Here is a 20714-nt window from a genome sequence, read left to right as displayed (position 1 = left end):
GCCAGGTTTCTGGCCCCCTGTGCTTCTTCAGAAGTTTTGTGGCTTGACAGATTTCTAAAAAGTCATTTAACTGAAAAAGCTCAGTTATGACTACTAAACCTGCTCTCAACTTAGTTTTTAGTATATAGCAAAATAAAAAGCTTCTTAAAGCCTGTGAGAATTGAATAAAACAAACATTTTACGACACGTCTCAAAGCAGAAGGCATCTGCTGAATGACTCCCCAGCAGTTTTCAGACCCCTGTGACCATCGTGCCAGTAAGTGTGCCTGACTGATGCAGCCAGTCACAAGCTGGGCATCCAGAGTTCAAACTTTTCCACTTGTGGGTGGACTGGGATCTGTGTCAAGCCTCAAGTCTTTCTAGGATTCCTTACCACATGCTGAGAATCACTGAGTGACTCAACATGCCATTAGTTTGACGGATTATTCCAGGGCTCTCACCACACCAGTAGCTGATCATCTCAGTGTACTCACTAAACAGCAATTCCTCCACCCAGAAGCTGCTGCTCCTCCAGCCACTGTTTAAACAGGCTAAAAACCAGACGTGTCTGCAGGTGACTCGATGCAGGTGCCCCTCACGGCTCTGAGTACTACCCAAACACGAACGCACACATTCCTACATTTATCCCTCCCCTGGTTTCCAAGTTTAGTCGCAAGATGCCGTAGCTGCAATACGGCAGAGATGCCCACACAAGCACATCCTGCAGGCACAGGCTGCTGCAGCTACCCGAGTTGTAGCTGTTGCCTTGTCAGCCCCCACTAATTTCACTGAGAAAGCCCTACGTGCGTCTCACGCTGCTTTGTCGCTTCCCATCCCACTATAATTAGGCAAGTGCAAGTAAAATCTTTTTGTAGAAACAAATCCACATTTAGAAAGGTCCCAGCACTGGTCCAAATGATGGGAAGAGGCAGACCTTGGAGAAAACATTCAAGGCACCCGCTAGCTGGCAGCCAGGCTTGTGTCAGTATTGTTACCCACTTATCCAGCAGGCAGCACAGCCCTGCAAGACGGTGCCTTCCCTTTAGTTCAAGCACTGCCAGGCTTCAATTTCAGCATTGCTGACCTCAGGCTTCACATGAAGCAATAATCAATTGTGATAATCCATAAACAAAACAATGAAATAAGCAAGAACATAGAGAAAACCTGCACCAGCACCACTCCCTGCTGGTCTTACAGCAATAATTGGCCATAATTCAAGTTGGCCCAATCTGAAAGGCATTCAGCTTCAACGACTTTTGGAAATGGGTTGCCTCCTTGTTCCAATTAGTGATGCATCTACAGAGCAGCCCCTCAACCTAGCACTTGTTGACAGTTTCTCATCCTTCCAACTCAAAACTCATGGACTTAGAAGTTTTGCTCCCGGATAACAAGCTCAGCATTTTTAAGCAGTGTTTTGTTTTCTGACATCCCTCGTTGGTCAGCCTCTAGCAACTGAAGCTGAGGAAGTGAGAAAGTGCGCTCTGTAAGACAGGGATTAGAAAAGTATCTGTAACACTTCAAAGGCTTACAAGAGTGCAAATACAATTTCAATCCCAGATATTTGCCCCAGTTATTCGATCCATTGCTTAAGTAATTGTAGTAGAATTGGTTGGAGCATAAGGCTTGAGCTGGAGATCAGGGTGTTCAAATTGACCTACAAGTAACAGGACATTTGCTCCGTTTTTAGGAAATTAGTTATGATCCAGGTAAATGATGAAAAACACTGCAAAATCCCACCAAAAAGAAGAAACTCTTGGGCCATGACTTACATTAAGGTGCATGGAGGTCAGCACTGGAGGACTGTGATGGCAAGCGCGGACAAAAAAAGGGCCCAGTCCAGCCAGCAAGCTGCAGGAGCTCCCCACTTACAGGGCCCTACTGAGCACCTTGTTGGGTCAGGAAGGATGCCCAAAGAGGTACTTTGGGAGCAGAGAATAACGCTTACACCTGATGTTCTGAAAGCAAGGAGACGGGAGGGGTGAGGGCAACCAAACTGGACAAACGTCACAGAAGTCAAGGTTCAGCCATCTCACATTCCTCCACATTTTGGACTGCCTTAAGCGTGAATGCTACGGGGACGGAGAGGGCAGTAGGAAGAGCTTTTGTGCATTAGCAAGGCACTTAGTGTTCACATCGATGACATAAATCTCTAGCTGCCATTCTGAAACCAAGTGTTGCAGTTTCAGCCACGCTGGCTACATCCAGAACCGCACCAGTTTAACTAAATTTCAATCACCACCCGGATGTGTTGAAGCTAGTTTCAGTCCAAGTGCGGAGTAAGCTTTTCAATTTTGTTTTTTCTCCAGACTGCCTTCCAACAAAGAAGTTACAAGCTGACTGCAGTTGGCAGAGCTGAAAGAAGGCAAAGCAAGCGGGGTAGGAATAAGTTATTGTCTGTGCAAGAAAGCTGCACCAGCTCCTAAGTGTGACTATACACATTTCCTCGGTAGTCAGACTAGCTGCAGGAGCTTCCCACTTCAGCCATCTGTTGTCTCCCGAAGGGAAGCGAGAAGAATGCCCAGGAAGCTCGTGTAGGAGCCGACTGAATTCAAGTTTGTCTGAATGGAAGCTGGGACCAAAGCACTGGCTGATTTTAGGCAAAGGTGTCGACACCCATCTTCCCCCGACTTTTGGGGCTGTTGAGGAAATAAGGGAAAATGAGGAAAGGCATCAAGTAACATAAAACACCCTGAAAACAGAGAATGCCATCACTCAATAAACTGGCATATTGGCTTGTGTTGGGCTGGACATTGTGCCACAGGAAGGTATCACTAGCCAGCGTCCAGCAACTCTGGACACAAGCTGTTTTACAAAATAATTAGACTGCATGCCCAACAGATTCTCAGGCCACACCACACTTCTCTGACTACCACTGTGGTGACTTATAAGTGACTTAAAAATCCATCAAGGCTTTGGATACAGCCTTTCTATGGTGTAAGCAGATAAAGAGGAACTTCCAATGTAGTACCTAGGTCCCCAGAAAAAGCAATAGGGGGTGCTATCTGTGCCCCCCACCAGAGGAGGTTATGCCATATGTATGGCGTAGCAAGTTGCATTTTCTAATTAGGCAAAAAAAAAATAATAAAATCTGTTTGTATGTCAGGTTCTGGCTGAATGAAGTTTTTCATATGCTTAGTTCAAAAAGCCTGTACCAATCATCACTACAAGCTAAGAATTTCTCTAGAATACCAAAGTATCTTCTCCCAAGCCCTGAAATTCAGTATTATTAAAAAATATGCAGTGTCCGGCAACAACTAATTTTAAACACACAATTAAGTAATAACAGTGCAGATTCTAGAGTCAGGAACGTTGAAGACAGAGGCACCAGACAATCCAGATGTTTCCTGTCTATAGGATCACTGAGCTCCAGCCCCTACTCTCCTCCTCCTGATGCCACAGCCTCTGGCACTCACAGAGCCGTGGATCTGCAGAATCATCACTCAAGCAGCATTTACTGTCACCTTCTGCAAAACTGGGGGGCAGGGGGAAAACAACACATGCAAGCATCGCACAGAAAAGCAACGAACAGATTTTGTCTAGTATTCGACAGCTTTGTGTTTTATGCTGTCAGCTTCGGTGGCAGCCAGAGCATCAGTGGGAAACACATGCAAAGATACGGCTGGTCTCGCTGGAACGTGAACTTAAAATGAATGTGTACAATGAACGTGGCAGGTGTATTTCCACTTGTGTCCTATTAACATCAAGCCTCTTATTCCATCAGAATGAATAACTAAAAGATGACTTAAGTTATCGACTCCAGCTCCTTGCCCTTGCAATCAAAAACTATTCATTTAATAGTTGTTATCCACAGAAGAGTTAACGAACAGTTATTCACTGCCCTGTATCCACACCACCCAAGAAAGAACACCCAACAAATGTAGGACCTTTGATCTCTGACCACAGGCAATGCCACAGGAAGAGCACAGAAAAGCTCAGGATCACAGATCTCAGGTCTGTGCAACAGCAGAAAGTTTCCCAATGCATGCTACAGTAGGAAGTGCAATGGTCCAGTCAAACTGCCAGGCTTGGGAGGAGGAGAAAACCTTCCTAACCTGAACTCCCATGATTTAATCAGCTTCAGCCACGTGAGCAAGATGTGCACCTGGGTTCCCTAAGAGGTATCGATGTCACTTGGAGCACTGCTTGCCGCGTTCAGCACACCATCAGAAGGCAGAGGAAAAAGGCCAGAATTTATTCTCTAAAACCTCGGGGTATTTACTGCAGAATTTTACAAGCAGCTAATCAAAGTCCTAAAATACAGGATTAAGTACACCACAGCAAATATGGTACAGAAAGTCTCCAGACCTTTCAATTCCCATTACATATATACTAACAAATCACCTGCACAAGAACTCGTATCACCAGTTTATGTTTTTAGTTCCATTTAGATCCCCACCACATCATGAAACTGATTGTATAAATCCATCTCCACTTTAGGACAGTACAGCATCTTTGCCCTGAAGACTGTGCCAGAGTTTTGCTTCCTGTATGGCAAAAAGATCACTTCACAACTTCCACCTTGAGTTTACTCAAACATTTTTGACCTCTTCCAATGATCTCTTCAATTTAAGATAAAAATACACAGGAACCCATCATAACCTCCACTACAGGGCTAGTTATCAGTAGACACAACTCTCTAAACCTCAGTGCCATCTAGCCACTTTGCCTCCTCGTGTTTCACAGCTTCTGGCACATACCACAGCCATGATACAGTTCACAAGCACTCGTACCATCTCCAATCTGGTACCAAACTCAAGGTAACCCCTGACAAACAAGGAGCAAAGATAATCAGGCTCAGTGGCCAGGGACATGCCTGCTCTGCACTAAAAGGGAAGAGCTCTCCTGCTGTTGAGGGCCTCAGACCAGGCCTACAAAACACGCTGCATACACAGGCGGTGACTTCAGTTCAGAAGAAGACCAATATGCCCAGTGGTACATGGCTTCAGGGACTATAAAGTAGAAGATATTTTTTTCCCAGATGGGTTACAAAGGGGTCAATAAGTGAATGCTTCCAGTAGCACCCGCATCCTTCATTAACCCCATGGCTAGATGTGTGCAGGACCTTCCCAAGCACGAGGTGACCTAGAGAACATCCATCCACCACCTCGTGAGAGGTTTACTGGATGGCCATTGTCTGCTGTTAAAAGGGTGACTGCATCGTGCAGACCAGCAAAAGCAGCACCTGGCAGACCATGGCAGCCTGGTTACCAATTGGAGTGAATATTCGAGGCCTTGAACGAGCATTTTCATCTGCTTCTTATCCAGCCAGGACATCTGAAAACAAAAGCACAGAATGGTGCAGTAAAGCATGAGGGAGGCATGCAGAAATCATCTTGTCTCACGACAGGAGCAAGGAGCAGTGTTTATATGGGGAGAGCGAGCGAGCAACGGCAAGCGCAGAGAATCCGACTGCAGCTCTGCAGAGCACTCACGCTGAAACAAGATTAGAGATTCGTGACTCCCCAATTCAAGGTTAGACTACAGTGAAGACAAAGCTTAAAGCGATCAAGCCTGCCTTCAGATACAAACACGTTTTCTACAGCAAAGTAAGCTTTTTGAGTTGCCTAATGGAGAAAAAACATGGAATGCTTGTATCCAGGCATACTCCTTGCACAATGAAGCTAACAACTATTATGTGTGCTCTCTACTGGCTTCCTAGAACTACAAATTCATTTAAGTTTGGCCATTTTCCTGTTCTCATTAAGAGAAGTAAGTTTTTAGGTGATCCTTCAAAGTACTGCAGATGCACTCATGCACAGCATTGCCTAGAAGGAGGACTCAAGCTACTAACGACATCACTCCCCCTAGAAAGATGTGGGTCCTGCAGTTTGGGAACAGCTGCTTTCTTCCTGCCAAAATAAATAAATAAATAAAAATCAAGCTAACAGCCCTATCTGAAGGAGGGCAGCTCAGCTACAGCTCCAACCCACCGAGAGGGATTCAAATTTGTTGTCAAAATGGCCACTGCAGAGCAATTCTCCCAGCTACATCTTCTGTAGAAGAGCAGCCCCTGGTCCTGCAAGACAGGCTGGAGACAGCAGCGAGGTTGTCACATCGCTGCACAATCCCCAGCTGCAGCAGACAGCAGCAAAAGGAATAAACTAGGAAGCTAGCGTGGCTTTTTAAAGCAATGCAGTTCAGAGAAACTTCCCAGCACAGCTAACCTTAGCAGAGGTTTAAAGTACAATGCATAAATAACTAAAGAGTCGAGATTCTTCTGCTACGAAACACGGAGGCTATATTAAGAATATGACAGCTCCTGGGGAAAACAAAAGCTGGCAAGGGGAGAAGAGACTATCCCTGCTTGGCATCAAGCAGCGCTTCATCTATTACAGATTTATATAAATCACTGGCAATTGACCAATACCGAGCTTCTAGATTATCTCCAGCCAACAAAAGTACTTTAGTCTGCGCTGGTTAAAAATATTCTACTTTTTGTCCTCAGCTTGCTAGGAACAGCTATTTTTAGTAAGAGCCCAATCAACCTTATCAAAATCAAGCATCAAAAATAGACTGGAGAAACACTGGAAGCAAACACTATTTTTAGCTGCTCTGTCTATTCCCTGCCGTTACCCACCGAGTCCTGACTGCACAGCCTATGCACGAGTGCTTAGTTATTCTAGGCAGATCCTCGTCGTGACCCTTTTTTTCCCTGAACACCTGAATGCAGAAAACACTCGATTGATTAAAGATTAATACAGCCGCAAACCGTGACAGCTGCCTTTCGTCTGAGTGCTTTTGGGGAAGGGGAGAATATGGAATGACAGAGAGCTTGCATCAGTATTCCTCCTGGGGATCTATTACATGGAAAGAAAATTGCTATTTCAATTCCCTTTTGTTGCTAAAAATAGCAGCCCCAATTGATTCAAGCAAACAGGGCACCGGCTTAGCAATGCCAAATTTAGAAACCACTGAAGTCCCAAAGAGTGAACACTAACGCAGTCTAACACATGCCAGCTCATATTTAACAAAGAACAAAGAAGATAAGCATGCCGGCTGCAAGTTAATAAGACGGCAGTAACTCCCTGCATTTTTATGAAATAAAAACAGAAAACTTGGGGCAAAAATAACACTAACTTCGCTTCTGCTCCTGGCTTCATTTGCTGAACTAGGGAGCCTCATCAGAAAGATCATCTGCATCTCATCTGAAATCGCAGAATTTCTGTGTATTTTTTACATGTAAAGGGTTTTTTTCCTGCACAAAGGAGCTAACGCCTAATGGTCAGGCTCTGAAAAGACAGGCTACAGAAAGAGGTTCAATTCCCAGAACCAAACACTTACTTGGTAACAGCTTGTGTCTAGGAGCTAGGATTGTGGGTAGAAAAATATTCTATAAATATCACAGCACTGACAAGTTCCCATTTCATCCAGAACTACAGCAAGAAAGGTTTTGGGGCAGCACACTCCTAAGATTTCTTTAGACTTGAGAGCTAGAAGCAATCTAGAAAGCCCAGCGAGAAAGCCGTGCACACACAGCAGCTCACGAAAGCCACGGGGAACATTTACGTGCTCTCAGCTCCCATTCCTCCTGCGCTGCATCTCCCGGGGATTCCCTGTACCCACACTGAACTCCAACCTTTGCCGTGAGGTCTCTTCCCCCAGCTGGCCCCGGGGGCTGTGCGATGGGCACGGGGTCTGGGGGACGGGGGGAACTTTCTCCTCTTCTCTCCCAAGCACAGCAGCTCCCGCAGCACCCCACGCCCAGCTCAGAGTTATGCTTCTGCTCAGTAAGACTACCCCAAGAGTTGCTGCATGTCACCAATATTGGGCAAAAACAAGCTCTCACGTGGTTTTCGTTGTGAAATACGTGACAGACATTCACTGTCACACCGAGCATGACCGCTCCAAGAAAGCGCATGCACGGAGGTTGTTCCCAGCACCTTTGGTGATTCCTCCTGCCTCTAGGAGAGCACAAACAGTGAATTTTAAAGATCAGATAGCTCAGGACTGGCACCATCTGAAGGCTTTTAGCGTGCTTGCTCGGAACTATGCATAGATAAATTGCTTTTCTGAGAAGGAGCAAAGAAGCCAGTGGAAGAGCCTCCAGGTTTGAAGCCTGCAAGACTAGAAGGAGGATCCATACGAGAAGTCACTAGAAGTTTGATATTTTTTCTCTTCACTATATATTTGTGACAGGCAGAAAAATAAATCGGAGTTGGTGACATGGCAACAAACAAGACCCAACACCTGAGAATACACAAGGCTAACACGATGTTGGCAAGTTATGTCTGCATTCGCTTGAACTCAAAGCTACGCAAGTTTTCTGAATAATCGGGAGCACAGAAAAAAGCAGAGACTGGGATCAAATGCAACACGAGATCCATTTTTAATCAAAAGGCAATCTGTGCCAAACTTCTTTTTTTCAAAGTGTGATTAGCTTAGACAAGAATAATGCTCCAAACCCATGAGGCAAGAGAAAATCATTTTATATCACGACCATAGGAAACTACTAGTGTGAAGGTGACTGGGACCAAATGTAGAATCTTAAAATACCGTCAGGAACTAGCTGGGGAGGAGTCTACAACTGCTCATACCAAAAAAAAAAAAAAAAAAAAGGGTAGAATTTACCAGGGTAGGAACAAAGTACTAGCTACACTCCTTTCAGACTGACCTCAGCACAGACCCCGTTCAGTGCTGGTATCGGTGACCACTGCACAAAGAAGGGGATGCTTTATGCAATTCCCAGACAACCTAACTGCTAAAAAGGATCGCAGCATCCCACCGCACGGAGTGAGAGGAGTTTATAGACCATGGTAATAAAGCCACGATATTACCAGACACTTCCCAGTGACATGGCAGTACCAGATGTCAAGTCGTGCTCTTGAGACTAACTTTGCTTGGAGTTGAGGTGACGATTGTAGGCAATGGAAGAAAGGTACCTGGGGTGCAGTGGTTGCATATAAAAGGGACTATAAACTGCCATTCTGATGCAGCTATGAAGACAACTTATATAACCTTATTGCAGCCACCGAGGTGTTTCCCGTCGTAATAGAAAGCAATAATACATTTTAAGTAATATAAATGGGAACAGTCGCGAAAAAGGGCTGCTAAGATGATTAAGAGCTGCCTATTTTGGGAGATGAGTTTAAAAGGGTTTTGTTTGCTCTTCGTGAGCTCACCAGAAAAGGAAAAGCTCAGATTAACATGGGGAAGAAAATAGAAGGTGGTCACAAGCACTCCTGGAAACGAGGATGTCTCAAAGGAGAAAAAATTCCCTATATGACTTTGAAGACCACAAGGCAAGGAAGCTGAACTGCTGAAGGAGCTTCGAGGTACACGACAGCAGTGCAGAGCACGACAGACGTTAACTCTGCAAACAGAACTAAAAACTTGCAGCAGGAGTTGGTGTGTTCATTAGTATCCAATTCAATGGACTGGAGGGAAAATGGAAAACAAAACAAACCTGACTGCGGTTTGATTGTTTTTGAAACACAGCATTAATCCCATGCTTCTAAGACTCTCCCAGATCGTCAGGAGATAGTAGAAAAATGCTTTTTCCCCATCCCAATGCAAAATTTGACTTCCAGCATCTCTGTTCATCTTTTAACAAGACTGAGGCTGGCTGCAGCTAGATACAGGAGATGAACGCATGGTGGTCCTGACGGACCTGAGGCTGATCTCAGGAGCTCGACTGCATAAACAAGATTTGAATCACGAAGGGGTTGGACCAGCAGGGACATTCCCTTCTCCCCTTAAGAACAGCAGAATCTGAACTTCCTGACTTTTGCAGATTTTCCCAAATCAAAACCTTGAAAGTAGCAAAGTTCTTGCATTTGTAACAGGATGCTGGTGAGCACTTTTGTACGCAGAAGACAGGCAGAGAGAGGTTCCCTTTATCCTCCTGGGCTTCCACATCCATCAAACAGCCCCATGACCCCATGATACAGGCCACTGATCAGTTCTGCATTTGAGCCAAAGCAAGCTAGAGCAAGTATTTCCCAGTCTCCCCCTCAGAAACATGAAAAACCACCAAACTTGTCCATCCTTAAGAGCGCCTAAAGAAAGGGGAGAGCAGCCCTTATGCTACAGGTACAGAAAATACTCTCCTCATTTAACCAGAGCACATCAGCACAAGGCACGAGGTGGAGAACAGCTTTTCAGTGCTGAGCTCGGTCAGCATGAGATGTAAAGCTACTTGGGTAGCCACTGACAGAGGTGTTGTCAGCCCACCATCATTCATGCTGGCAGTAACTTCAGTCACCTTCCACAAGCATCTCCATATTTGCAGTGAATTCATCAGCCTCCAAACAAATCTGGGGCATGAATGAAGCAATGAAGCCATCTGACAGGTTTTTAAGATCACATTGGGGGTGTTAAAAGCCGTAATTCTTTGCTGTACCTCATAAGAGACCTCATAATGCATTGGCTAAAGAAAACCTTCTCTCTATTGCTTTCAAATGTTGGTTGACATTTCATAGCCTCATAATTAGGTCCTGAACTATTCAGAATTATACAAAACATGGTCTCGAAGAACCCTTTAAATGAAGGTTTGAGTACATTTTCAAGCCTAATGCATCATTCAGTACAGTCACGGCACATCCTGAAGCATCGGGGGACTAGAAAAAAAAAACCACAGCTAACTTCATAAAAGCACCCGGTTATTATTCACCTGTTCCCTCAGAGGAAGAGCTGTATCCCAAGAACAGACCTTCCACCTCAGAAGAGTGATCCAACGTACCCAAGACTTGGTCTCTGGTGGTGCTGGGGAGAGAGTTTAAGAAGAGGCCAAGCACAGCAATACCCCTCTCCAGGATACCCTTTCTGTTTCCAGCTAGTGACTTCAGGATTTGGTGCACTACAGCTGGAGATTTTGCACAGATACGTAGGAGAAAAAGCTATCAAGATACATTGCACTAGTATTTTTTCTTTAAATCAGTATCAGCCTTTAGCATCTAATACAGACTGCAACACGAAGCTACACAGATGAACTACACCCTGCATGGGAATCCTTTTGGAAGTGAAGTGCAAGCTTTGGATTTGGTGCTTTCTCTACCAGCTCCTAATCACAGTAAGTGACACTGATCACTTAGCTCTCCTTCCATCCTTTCAATTAACATTGTGGACTTCCAAGTCATTGTATTTATTAAACTGGTAAATCTAGCATATAAAAACGTTTTAAGGTTAGACATTCAGGCAACCCTGTGATAGAAGTCCATCAGAATGTCTTTTGACTAGAGGCTTGCAGATAGAAAACAGATTTTAAGAAGTGATTAAATACATTTAAAACATCAAAGTGATCTAAAGGTACTCCATCTACTAGAAAAATCATGCTCCTTTTCCATCTCCATGATTAAAATCCTTACTTCAAGTGCGAGCTGGAAAAAGTTTCAGTCCATCAACAATACACCAAAAATAGGAAAACCAGGGAGCACAGCATACACGAAAACAGCGACACTATAGATGGTAATTTGCAAGACCTCAAAAAAAATATAAAATAAAATCCAGCTCCAATGAACCCCCAAGCTGCAGAACTGCTCAGACACTTCTTCATCACCCTCATCTGCACTCTGCCTTGTGCCAAAGATAAGAAACGCTTGCAGCACCTAAGTCTAGGTGGGTCACTGTGCCCAAGACAAAACATTCTCTGGGAAAGATGAGTGGATGCTTTCTGGGAAGAGAGAGAGCTACAGACACTCTCAGGGGCCAGCAATCACGTAATACAGCTGTGCCAGCTTTGAGCTGATAAGGCCATCCAGACCCAAGTCATCTCCCTGGAGAATCTGGAGAGCTCAGGAACCATAAACCCAGCCCCGGCTGCACCGTCCTGTTCCTCAGCCCTCCTGCACAGAAGCAGCCTCATACGTGGTGGAGCTATGCTGGACCAGCCACGGCTGTGCTCACTTCATGCGGTCACTGAAGTGTTTCTTCCTTACACTGCTTTCTCCAATAACATTTATCCAACCTGGGTATCATGGGTACCACCTACCACACCATCTTTTTCCAAAGGGCCACTTTCCCAGGGCTTACAAACCCTAGCATATAAAATGAGAAGGGGAAGAAGTTCCATTTTCAGGAATGAACATCACAAATCAGGACAGCTACTTATCTGTGTAAAAGCAAAGACATGTTTTAACCCCAAGAAATGCATATCGTTATCTTGCACAGCAGAAATATAATTGATAAAGCATACCTCTGATAAGCTACTTTTTAATTACGCACACGTAGGGAGGTTACCACATCGACCACTCCACATGCTCCATATTATATAAGTGCATAGACAAAAGGTGCATGATCGGACCTGAGAATCCTTCGTAGGAAGGTCTCAAGTCTACAGTGCCTCTACAAATAAATAGGATTAAAATCCAACCCTTCCTCCCCTGCTAAAGAAAGCTAACGTGCTCACATGGAGTCTAAGCACACCGAATCTCCATTTTTCCCTGGGGACCAGGGAAGAGGAAAGTTTACCCGTGGACAGATGGGGCAGCCACAACGAGGAGGTCTTCAATGCAAGCAAGCACCCGTAGCACGTGGCACTCCTGCCACGAGAGGAAATTTATGCTACAGATTCGTGCTTGCTGAGAGTCACTGCCTAAACTTCCTAAAAGCTCATCCCTTAAAGCTCCTACCAGCATGCACTAGCCCCTTCTCATCCCAGGCCACGAGAAGTGTCCCCACTGCTATTTTCAGAAGCCATCTGACCTATACAAATTTACAGCAGGGAGATCTTGAATAGCGTCTCCAGGAGTCATTTTATTCCCGATAGATAGCTTCACATAGAGGCTCAGGGTATTTCTCGGCAGTGCTGCCATGGCCACATCCGTGCGTTTTGGGGGTGCGCGGCGATGGAATCAGTGGAGCCCCAGAGCCATCTCCCCCTCCCACCCCTCTAGCTCTATCCACCCGAGCAGTTCACCCATTACAGACAATAAGCGAAGCTGCGTAAGCAGCCGAGCACAGAAGATGAATGAACCGGGTGACGCTAAAGATCTGTGAATTGAAAAATCCAGTGCATGAATTAAAATCTGCACCCCTCTCCCTTTCCCCCCAAAAGGGATTGTATACAGCAGGGCATAAAAGGAGAAGGAGGGAGAGAGAGGTGGAAAAAACGTGGTCTGACACATTTATAAAAACTGATGGCCTGTCACCCAGACGCTGATGAATATTTTTTACAGGATAAAAATGGCAACCTAGAGTCTAAAAATAAAATGCTGTGCTGCAGACCTGTCTGGTTCAGCAACACCACTGGAATACAAACACACTCCCTTGCTGGTACAGCTTGACTAAGATTTCAGAATAAGAGAGGAAAAAAATCACTGTAGAACATACCTTCTATTTTCAAGGGAAAGGATTTAGATTTTTTATTTTAAGTAAGAATTCAGATTAGCTTTATACTTTGTTGGCATTGTATAATTGCAATTTAAAAAATACTCCTAAATTTGAGGTGATTGATGAGGATGGCAGACTACCTTGTGCTGCACAAAGCAATTCTTTCCTCTCCTCCCCCAGAAAATTACAATATAACAACATATTTATCAGTGTCTTTAAGTTGTAGCTTTAGTGAGATTAAAAATATATTTTTAGCCTCATGCTGCAGACAGAACTGTGGACACTGCTACTTCCAAACCCAACCCACCCCCAGGGACAAAAAAACAAGAAAACCTTTTACTTCATTTTGCCTCAAAATTAAGACTAAAAAACCTGCTTAGCCGAGAAGCAAAAATGACTGAACATCATTCACAAGAAACCCTAATGTCTCGAGTCTATCCACACTGCAGACAAGCTGCCTTATGCAGTACAGATGCTATTTTTAGCAAGTGATGCAATAGCTGCAAGGGCTCTCCCAGAGCCTTTCATTTAAGAGCCCAAGCCATATTAAAACACGTTACAAGAAACAGAATAACCCTCTGCTGTCACCTTCCCCTTCTCTGCACCAGCATATTACACACAGAAATAACCCCTTCTGAAGTTATATATTCTAGGAAAGGCTCAAATTTCACACATCAAGTGAAAAAAATATAAGTATACGCACATCTATCAGCAAATACACCTGCCCTGCACTGTGTATGACAAAAAGTTACACAACACCGTACAGGGATTTTCTGACCTCTTGATTTTCCAACAGAATATGAAACAGATTGTTGTTGTGGTTTTTTTTTGCTGAATTTCAGTGAAGACTTTGAAAAGCCCACAAAGACTAATCCTTCTGAAAGCTATTTCCATTCTTAGAGACCTTTTAAAAAGTGTATAATTGACAACTGTTAAGACACATTTCTGCTGTGTGACTGTTTTAACATCTAAAAGTCCTCTAAACAAGAAGTGTTCCAGAAATACCACAGCTTTTTTTTTTTTTTTTAAATCTTATTTTTATTTTTAAAGTAGAATAGGGATTTTTCAGCCCTTTGTGTCTGTGGACCCTTTGGGTTTTCCAGCAGCCATCGGGAACCTCTGTACAACAGATTCACACATACTGCTAAGTTTTGCACCAACCCCTTATAAATTGAAATTTCAGCTGCCCCCTCCCCAAAAACAGAGGCACTCCTGAAGTCAAAACTACACCAGCAGCTACTTTTATCTGACTTCTGATCCCCAGGGGGCTATGAGGGAGGAAGACGTAAAGGGGACATAAAAAAAGCACTTACTATTTTGAGTGTGTGGTCACATACTCAATATATTAATAAATCCACAAGCCCAAACCTGCTGCCATGCCGAGTTCAGCTCCTCGGCTTACCACACGCAGGGTATATATAGCAGCTCCTACCTGCTATTTCGGACCACCCATTTATCATGGTCTGAGGTAGTCATGGCCAGCACTCGGTGCTCACGAGGAATTCCCCTACATGTATCACATGTGGGTAACAACCCACGTCTAGCTTGGGTTTTGCTGCTTTTGTAGAGCCAAACCTTTGCTTGTGATCTACTTAAACCCTGCAGACCGGCCTGCTGCTGTTCCGGGGCCAGGTGATTCCCTAAGCAGCCACACAACAGAAAACAACTCGAGCCTGGGGCAGTCTGCACCTCCCTTCCCAGGCCAGTCTGCACAGCCTGCATTTGGCACCAGCAGCAAACAGATTCAGACCGCAGACCTCATGGACTCTACCTGTCTGTGGAAAAAGGAGCATGGCCACAAAGCGAGACTTGGAGAGATCTCACTCAGAAGCCACGTACGGAACAGGGAGTTCAGCTCTTAGAGGTCCTAACTGCTCAGAAATAGAACAGAAATCGAGGCAGGAAGACACCTAGTGATATTTTATTCATTTTGGCTAGAAGCAGCATTAAAACAAGCTGTACGCCGAGAAGTTTGAGCTCTAGGGACACGGAGGTATGAAAATAAGGGTTCTGCAGAACAGCTCGAGTGGTGACAAGACCAAAGCTTCGGTGCTGCATGTGAAACCCCAACACAGCTGCATGGGGAGCATCACCCAGGGAATTTTATGCAGCCCTGCACACAGGGACAAGAAACATTTGCCACATCGCTGTGAAAGCCTGCGGGGCTGCTCCCCTTTCCCCCAGCCCACAGCTCCCACGCAAGGCCCGCGGGACCGTGCTTCGCCTGCAGCTTCGAGGTGAGGTGGTTGACCCCCTGCATCCCTGATAAATCCACGTGCTTCAAGCGTGGGCTGGAACTGATCCGACAACTCCAGGTGAAAGCCTCCAGCACCTGAATTAGGTAACTGAACTGCAGGGTTTAGAACACTAATTAGCCCAGACGGCTCCTGCAAGTAGCACACATCACGTGAGAAGTGACACCTCCTGGTTCTGAGATCTTACTCTATCTTCAGGTAAAAGGTACTGCCTCTCTTCCCACCGAATGAGAAGACCCAAAGTTTCAGGTCACACCGATCTCCAGTTCCCAAGCACAGACCAGGGCAGACTAGTTCACTTACAGGGCACCTCGTGCCCTAAACAGGCCCTATTCCTGTTAAAAGTGAAGCCCTCACGGTCACGCTGGAAATAGCTTCTCCTGTTGTCATAGGCAAAGATGGCTTAAGAGCATATTTAGTAGATAATGTGCTGTTAAAAAGATGCAATGGCAACCACAGATAAGAGCTGATGTAGCTGGCAAGCCTTTATTCAGCTGCCAAGATGTTACGAAGACAACTCCTAAAAATGTAGAGAAGTAACACAAGTATAATTTCAATTTCTGGAGTCTTTAGAACAGAAGTTACCTAATTATGATGAGGAGCGATCTATTCAAATAGACTGCTCATACAAAAAAAAAAAAGACAAAGTCTGAAGTTGTTGAAAAGCCATTAAACTTATCTTCAAAAGATACCCTGCCTTTGACAAAAAGCAAGAGGTACCCTGCAATATCTTGCTTAAAGCCTGCATTTTACATCTTAGCTCATGCCCTGATACACAACTGCAGTTTTGCTCAAATTAGAAGTCATCTGATTATCTCGCTTTTGTGCACTGCAGTTCTCGAACAGAGGCTTAAACAAGCTCAAAACCACACCTTTCGGAAAAGTCTTCCTTCTCCGCATTGTCAGAAAGATTACTCAAGTGCTCGCCAGCACCCTCTAGCCCACAGATTTTGAAGCAGGAACACAGAACCGATGTCTCCTCAATCGAGCAAAAGCTACCATTCATAAAAAGGGGGTCGCGTAGAGCCGAGAGACAAACACACAGCGCTAGAGACCGATCAAATGTGAAGGCTAGCCTCTATTTTTTGGCATGGGAATATTTATGTTGTTCTATCTAAAATGTGATTATTTGGGAATTACGTTCCACAGACGTCCCTTTCACCCCACACTCTTGATTACATTTGCTTTAATTATTTCTGTCCACCATTCGGGGGGGGGGGATGATAACCCACCCAGATGAATCAATTTGGAAGGTAACAGCTGTCTCACAAGAAATGCACTCGGTATCTCACCATCAAGCATTAGGGGGAGACGTATGTTAAAGCGATTTAGGAATCATTGAGTGTTTTATTTGCATCGGCTCTGTCTCGCAATAGGTGCTCGCGTTAAAGACTCAAGGAAGAGCTCGGAAGGCACTCCCTTTCCCCTCCTGTTTCTAAATAAAGCAACAGCCACTGACGCCTTCTATATTTCACTCCGAGCCCTTGAAAACTTGCAGTGTTTTCCCTGGTGGAAAACTCCCAGATTTTCCTACAGGAACGAGGCCGGCAGGAAGCCTCCTTCAATGTCCCAGCCCCAGACGAGGCGTCACACCATCTCCCCATGGAGGATTGGAGTCTCCCCACAGAGGATGGGACTGGGGAGGCAGGGGAAGCACCAGTGGGCACTGCATGGGCTGGATGCAGCACAGCACACAAGGGCCAGCCGCTGTCCTTGTCACACGCCTGGGCCACAGTAGGCACTGCTCCTGCTGAGCAGCCGAGGTTTGGGTGCTCCCGAGGTCCTCACCACAACCCTCCCACCTCCGGCTCACAGCCCCCTGCCAAACAACGGGGTCACGGGGCTCTTCAGCTCTTCCCAGCCCCAGCACAGAAAAAAAGGAAGCTCAGAGGAGTTTCCATCCCTCGTCCAAAGATGCAACACTACAAAAGCACCCACCGACTGCTCTGGAAAGCAGCAGCCACAACAGGTTGAACCCCTCCAGACCCCTCATTGACCCTGTGAGCCTCCTGCCACATCCCTCGTTTTCTGTTCGCTGCCCTTCCACCCGCACACCTCTGGACACCCTACCCTCGCAGCTCTCCTGTCTCGATTTACAGCTTCGTGATCAGAGCACTTCACAGCTTCCCCAGGGAACGGGCGCTAGAAACAGCTTCCAGCAGTACCCCCCACTCCTCTGAACGTGGATGGGGGGCCTGCCCTTGCTCTTCTCTTTTCTGGCCCAAAAGGACACCCTGGCACGTTTTAGAAGCCAGGCATGAGGAAGAGCACAGGAGGTTGTTCCTACCACTACCTCTGCACAGGCTGACCATGGTATTTCAAGCCCGCTGCCCAGAACCCATGTGCCTTCCCCAGGACGAGGCCAGGCAGGAAACTAACACGCTACTGAATTAGGGAACACCTTCACCCCAAAAATGACCACCATGGCTAGAGGAAGTAGCTTGCATCAAAGTTATCAAGACACACCATAAAGCAAAGAAATTCATCAATCAAATTGCATCAAGAACATATTGTAATCATTGCCCTTTGGTTACTTTTAAATAAAGAAATAAAATTATTGAAGAGCAAGGCTTCAGAGTGCAGAAGACCCACAGCTAGCAAGCCTATGCGTGGGACAGACTGAACACTGAGTTGTGATCAACATCCCTTGCTTACATAAAGTCCTAGTGCTAAAATATATACCAGTTTCCTCATAGTATCTTAAAAAAATACGTATTTATAAAAACACAATAAATTTTTTACTCCAACCTACTTTACCTATTTGTACAGAATTTGTGCTGAAAGAAAGCAAGTTAAATAAGTTTTAGAACCAAAAAAACTGCAAGGAGATAAATTCTGTGTTAGTTTATAGGAGACACGGTTTCGATCCAAAGCTTACTAACTGATGGAAACAAGTTAGCCTACACTGGTATGTCACGCTAACATTCCTCCGAACAAATACACTACTTTCACATGTTGGCAAGGCAATGTTTCCTATCAGAACCTCCACATTTTGCTTTCAACCACCACCAGCGACAGCGTGGAAGTAGCGGATCCAGCTGGGGCGAGATCCCTCCGTAGCTCCGCAGAGCTGGCAGCTTGAAAATCCACCTCTTTCTTTGTAAACCACGAGAGTTTTGTTGGGATGACTTCTGGATGAAAATGGGGGTGAGGGAATTTGTTCAACACCAGAGAACATCGCTACACCCACCAGAGGACACCCTGATGCTCAGGGCAGGGCCAAGCAGCAGCACGAGCATGGAGGCCCCCAAATGCACAAACCAGACAAGAATTGGTGAAAATGGGGGAAGGTGAAGAAACAATCCAGCAAATAGAGAATCTTGGGTCAGAATTTAGGAACCGACACAAAGGTGGGGAGTGTGTGCAGAGCACATGCTGCTGCCTGCCATATGAAGAGCGTGCCTCAGCCTGGGCCGCACACCTGCCTCCCACCCAATTTTGGGACAGACAACTGAGTCACGAGAGACATATGAAGGAACCTGTGGAGAGACAGAAGCAGGGAGGGCACCATAAAAATGAAAAAACAAGGTCAAGAAGCAAAGGGACAGGCACCCTTTTCCCAAGGCTCTGCTTTCCAGGACATCCCATCTCCAGCTTTAAGAGCTGCTACACAAGAGGTCTCTTCCAAAACCTGCAGCCAAGCCCCAGGATTTCAGGTTTCACCACCTGCTGCTGAGGGCACAGGAGTAAGTCAGAAGCTCAGCAGAGAAGTCTGCATACAGCTCTTTCCCAGTGTTAGCTGGAGAGGGACTTCTGCTGTGGATCAGATTTCCAGCTCTGCCAATGATTCATCCTGTGGGTGAGGGTGTACTGCTCTACTCCCGTAGGAATTGGGGAAGTTGCACAGATTTCATAAAATATTACGTTAAGGTTAAATAATCAGAAGACAAAAAAACAACAGACTCAAGGTAGAACCCTTTTGCACAATTATACATACGACATGGCCAAACTAAAGAAGCCAAGAAACCCTACTTCTAGCATTTTCATGTATTAATGTATTTAAAGTGTTCTGCTTTACCCTAGGAACCCAGGTTTCCTAAAGCCTATCAATAAGTGATCAACAGAAGTCATCTGAAGCCATGAGCAGCAACCCTAAACCTGTTCAGGCGAGTGTTTAACACACTCAACATGAGATGCTTTGCCCACGAGCTTCTCTGCTTATGTTCACACCTAGGCCTGCAGAATCACATTTGGCCTTTGGAAGCATTAGGAAAGATTTTCTCACTGTCAGCCCTCCTGCAGCAGGGTGTCCCCAGCCCCACGGACTGGGAGTGACCCTCAGGACTCCCGCTAGCTCAGCACTCCCCACACAGGCACACATTTATCCAGTTGCCTCCAACACCCAGCACAGCTCAGTATGCCTGACTGCTGCAGCTACCTGAGGCTCAGCTCCGTGCTACTCCGCACAAAGCAATCTCCTGCCTTCCCCCTGGTCAGCTGTGTGCTTCTCGTGTAAACCTTCCCAAGGGGAGGGAAGCACACCAGTCAACAAAGTGATATAAAGAAAGTGAAGCAAGTCACCACCCTAGGCTCTTCCTTGCCTAAGCTCTCTAGTTTCAAGGAACAGGTTTGCATTACAAGCATTCCTACCTTAAACCATACAGAAGGTTGAGGGGAATAAGCTGCTTCAAATTACACAGCTATTCATCCCCTGGGCGAATAACCCCCCCAGCATTTCTCTCAGGCTACCAGAGGTGGGTGGTCCTTCCTCATTAATGCAAACAGCAGCCGCCCCCTTCTCACCACCCCCTTTTTGGGGTGGAGAGACCACACTACAGCATTTAAGCCCCCTTCACATGCACCTGTGCCTGCAGCTAACTACAGCAAAGCCCACTCATAGTCTGAGGTAAGCCGCAGTGACACTATTTCGGCATTGCTGAAGCATTCTGTCCAGGCTTCTCTGGCAAAAAGAAAAGCATATCTCAAAGCAGGGAAATGCGCTGAGTTGAGCTGTGGCGATGCAGCTGAGCGGGGCTGATGCCGTGGGTGGCAGTGGCTGCACGGCCTGAGCAGCAGCCGGCGCAGGCCCAGCAGCGAGTCACCGGAGCCTGTCCGCGGGGAGGCAGCAGAAGCGGAGCCGGGACGCGGCCGGCTGGGTGCTGAGCTCTGCCCCATACCCACGCGCACAAAGGAGAGCTTAGCAGGTGTTGAGCAACCCCACCGAGCAGACATTTTAAGCAGGCAGAAACCGCCAAGTGCAAAGTGCACTTAAAT

General features: G+C 45.9%; 1 protein-coding gene across 1 annotated transcript in view; it reads right to left on the bottom strand.

The window, feature by feature from the left end:
- The window catches only part of HSD17B12 (hydroxysteroid 17-beta dehydrogenase 12), a 73070-nt gene that overhangs the window by 48764 nt on the left and 3592 nt on the right, over positions 1-20714 (bottom strand). The window lies entirely within an intron of this gene.

This window comes from Anas platyrhynchos, chromosome 5 (assembly GCF_047663525.1).
Source record: "Anas platyrhynchos isolate ZD024472 breed Pekin duck chromosome 5, IASCAAS_PekinDuck_T2T, whole genome shotgun sequence".
Lineage (NCBI taxonomy): Eukaryota > Metazoa > Chordata > Aves > Anseriformes > Anatidae > Anas > Anas platyrhynchos.
The sequence above is the reverse complement of the archived record's forward strand: the minus strand, read 5'-3'. Positions and strand labels throughout refer to the sequence as shown.